The sequence below is a fragment of the Fukomys damarensis genome, unplaced genomic scaffold, assembly GCF_012274545.1.
Source record: "Fukomys damarensis isolate Sample0158 unplaced genomic scaffold, DMR_v1.0_HiC HiC_scaffold_13, whole genome shotgun sequence".
NCBI lineage: Eukaryota > Metazoa > Chordata > Mammalia > Rodentia > Bathyergidae > Fukomys > Fukomys damarensis.
Window position 1 is genome coordinate 35,750,087 of NW_022900925.1, and position 3,757 is coordinate 35,753,843.

Consider the following 3,757-nt stretch of genomic DNA (forward strand, 5'->3'; position numbering starts at 1 on the left):
CCCCCAGCCGCCCTCGCTCCCCGGTGGAGTCCAGTACGCCTCTGAGGTGTCACCCGGAGAGGAGAGGGCGACCTTGGGGTGGAGCGCCCTCGGGGCGCGCGGGTGAGGAAAAGCGGGAGCCCCTCTCCAGCCAAGGTGACCTCTGAGTGCAGCGACCGCCCTACAAAGGGAGATTCGAGACCCTCCTATGCCTCTGCAGACGCCCCAGTCCCGTGCCCTCGGCGCTCAGAGCCCGCTCCGCTGGAGGGGCCCGACTCCCTGGCGCCCCCTACTGGACGCCTCCTCGCCCCCAGTCCCACCCCCACTTCGAGGTCGAGCCCCTCCTGCAGGCGCTTGCACGAACTGCAGGCGCCAAGGCGGAGGGCGGGGTTCTGGGCCCCTCTTTGGAGTGGATCCCCAGGTGGGTCACTCCAAACTGTCCCTCTTCGGGCTGCCCGCGAAGGCACCGGACCCCACCCCTCCCCGGCCCTGCCTGCATGGCCTACCTGTAGGCCCTACAGATGTCTCCAGCTCCGGCCCTGACCCGGGCGACACCTCCTCCGGCTCCTGCTCCAGCGGCTGCCTCCCTTCGGTTCTTCCTGTCCCTTTGCTCCCAAGCTTCTCTCGGAGAAGGGAAACTGAGCCGAGCCCCCTGTCCCTCTTATTTACAACTGGCATTCTTAACGCCAGTTCGGATAGGCAAGAAAGGGCCACCCTGCCTCTGGCTGTGGGATTCCAAGCAGAGAGGAAGGTAGCCAAGCGCCCCAGAGGAGACCCCACCCCAAGAGGCCCAAATAACAAACCGGTTTCCCCACTTCCTGATCTGCTACCCAGTGGCAGCCTCCTCGGGGCGCTCCCACGTTCCTGCCCGCCCCCAGGCCTGCCTCTGGGCCAGCCACACGCTCGCCAGGGCCAAGGTCCCAGTGCCCAGAGAGAGAGCGCGCAATGTCCAGTTGCAGCGCTCAGGCCAGAGGAGGAGGGAGGGGGCCCTTGCTGGCTCCAGCCCGGCCCAGGAGGGGCAGCCAAGAGCTGTCCCTGACGCCGCCTGGGCACAGGACTGCCGCAGTCGGTGCTCTGACTTCTCCCCTCCTGGGCCAGCTGCCTGTTCCTCTGCCAACTGGACGGTGCTCATCTTTTGGCCTGTGAGAGCACAGTGGGCACCCATCCAGCTCCCTGCCTGCCTGCCAGCCCAACATGGGCACTGGCAGGGGCAGGCCCTGTGAGGGGAGGGGTCTCAGCGGTAGGAGTAGCTACACCACCTCTGAGCCCCTTGGAACGGAGCTGGGGCTCCAGCACACATCGCCCCTCCAGTCAGGCACCCCACTCCAGTACCCCTCAGCCTTCTCCCCACTCAGATTCCCCCAGGTCTCCCCTCCCCCATTCTGCCCACCTAAGGGGAGCTGATCACCTGTCCCCACGGACAATCTTTTCAGCCCCACCGACTTGCTTTAGAAGTGGGCATGTTCAGCCCCAAAAGAGGCTGAGAGGGCCTAAGCAGCTGCCCCATCGAGAGCTGCGAAGGTGAAACCGGAGCCCACGCACACCTGACTCTGGCTCTCCCACCTCTTCTGTCACCACCTCTATCCAAGGTGCCCTGGCAGGGACAGCCGCGTCTCACCCGCCACACAGCCGCTGGCTGCGTTCAGGGTTAGTTGGGCCCAGGATGCGGCCGAGTGAAGACAGGCACTTCTGTCACCACTGAGGACCTGAAAGTCCCTGGGATGACAGCCAGAGCCACTTTTGTCCCTCACCCTAGAGGCCAAGAAGCCACAGGGCAGGGCCAGGCAGGGAAGGGTCCTGAGTCCTCCCGCACACGGATGGGGGACAGTCCCAAAGGTGGCAGCAGGCTGAAACTGTTGTTTCCATCTCAGGTGAACGCCTGCCTTGGCGAGGGCCTTAAATCATATCCGGGGCACTCACTGAGGCACGCTTAACACAGCACACCCTGTGACCAACTTCAGCCTCTGCTTCCGCCACCTCTCCAAAGGTCACACACCCACCCTGCCCCAGGGGTCCCCTTGGAGGAGGAGGGAGGGATCCGGCTTGGAGCAAGAGCCAAGACCCTAAACCCCAAGGTGACAGAGGGTGGAAGGCCTGTACCTTCCTCTGGGGGAAACCATTTGTCCTCTGCTTGTCCCCCAGAAAGATCAGAGCCCTCGCCTTGGGGGCTCCCCTGGTGCACAAGGAGGCCTATGATGCCACCTCCCAATCAGGGCTGGCAGTGCAGGTAGTGCTTCTCCAGTGGCAGGAGAGGGCTGCTCCTGAAGCTGGCATGGTGCCCCGGCACAGCCAGTGTGCCAGCTGCCTCCACCTGCCATGCCTCAGGGGTGCCGCCCCTGTCACTCCTCAACAGGTAACCCCTGCTTCACCATCTGCCATGCCCGGCTCAGACTCTGGACGCCTGCAGGACTGGGGTGCAGGGGCAGCCCCGAGGCCAGAGCCTTTCCTCTCCTTCCAGAGACGAAGGGGGAACAGTGGTGCTACCTGCCGAACATCTGGGCAGGAAAACATGGTGCTGGGGGGTGGGCGTGGAGGAGTGAAGGGGCCTTACGGGGAGGTACAGGGGACAGGGTGATGAGGAAGTCATGGCTGAGACCCCCGATTTGCCTGCTTTGTCACCACGGGGCACCTCGAGGCCTCCTCAAGAAAGTCCCTGCTTGGCTGGGCATAATGCCACACGCTTGTAATCCTAGCACTCAGGAGGCTGAGGCAGGAGGATCACTGTGAGTTCGAGGACACCTTGGGCTACATAGGGAGTCTGAGGCCACCCTGGAATGTATATTGAGATCCTGTCTAAAACAAATGAAAAAGGCCCTGTTTGCCCGGCCACGGCATCTCATGTGCCAGGAAAAGCTATCTATACTCCATCAAGGGTGGCTAAAGGTGCTGAGGGACCTGGCTGTCTTATTTTGGGGACAGTGACAAGGCACTGGGACTTTCTGGCCACAGCCAGGTCTCTTCGCCCCTCATATTCCAATCTCCTGGTCTCCCACCCCACAGGAGAGAAGTCAGTGGCAGTAAGTTTCAAAAGACCCCACCTCCCTGCTGCCCTCTCTCCTCTCCCTCTTGTTATTGTGATGAGTGCAGTAACTCATGCTCTCATTAGCACATCAAACTGCTTTCTACAGAAGGGAGAAAGGTGGGGTCTTTGGGACCCAGCCCCCTGCACAGGGCCTCATCCTTCAGGGAGAAGCGGGGAGGGCCTGTCCCTGTCCCGGTGTCCAGCCTCATGGGGAGGAGTCCTCTTCCTGCCAGGCAGGGGTGTCCTACCTGTATCCCAGCAGGCACTGTGCTTCCTCTATTAAGCTAGGGCTCCCCCTAGTGGCAGGGTAGAGGTTGTCAAACTAAATGGCAAAGCAGCATCCTTTGGGACTCGGAAGAGGGGTGCCGTCCCCCAAGTTTCCGACTCAGTAAGTTTGACAGGTGCCTGAGAATCTGGATTTCTAGCAAGCTCCCCATGCTGCTGGCTAGGACCATGCATGAGGAACCATGGTGGTGTCTCCTTGCTGCTCTGGCTTGGGGACCCCACAAAGGTGGCTCTGCAGGAAGGGGGTGGGGCCTGGCACCTGGAAGGCCCAGTGCCCTGGGGAAGGCACCTGCTTCTCTTTTCTCACGCTCCCGCCAAGGGCAGCTCCAGCCACCACGAGCACCAGACCGACATTCCTGCCTCGACCTTGTCCTTCAGCATGGTCAGAAGGGCCGCCTCATCTGCTGCCCCACCCGGGATGACACCCAGGGCCTGGGGGAGAGGTCCACAGTACACCAACACGCGCACACA

General features: G+C 62.2%; 1 protein-coding gene across 1 annotated transcript in view; it reads right to left on the reverse strand.

Moving 5' to 3' along the window:
- Positions 1–907, reverse strand: part of LOC104859461 — a 19,023-nt gene extending 18,116 nt beyond the window's left edge. Inside the window, exon 1 of the transcript XR_779387.2 lies at positions 486–907. The gene's annotated coding sequence lies outside the window, so the exon portion shown is untranslated. The remainder of the gene's footprint in view (positions 1–485) is intronic.
- Positions 908–3,757: the final 2,850 nt, after the last annotated feature.